Below are 225 nucleotides of genomic sequence, written 5' to 3' on the forward strand. Positions count from 1 at the left end.
GCCGGCTGGGGAACCAGAACACAGGCACGTGTGGCCGCGCCTGCCCCGGCCCCCACCATCAGGTGGTCCTTTGCGTGCTCACCCCGTGTGTCTCCTCCTCTGGCTACTGATTCACACCCTTTGACGTCTTTTGTAATTTTTTTCAGAAATTCCTGCCTTCCGTGACCTGCTCCAGCAAAGCAGGGCAACCGAGCCAGGGGCCGTAGGGACCTGTGATCTCCAGCT

This window comes from Bison bison, unplaced genomic scaffold, assembly GCF_000754665.1.
Source record: "Bison bison bison isolate TAMUID 2011002044 unplaced genomic scaffold, Bison_UMD1.0 scf7180017850688, whole genome shotgun sequence".
Classification (NCBI taxonomy): Eukaryota; Metazoa; Chordata; class Mammalia; order Artiodactyla; family Bovidae; genus Bison; species Bison bison.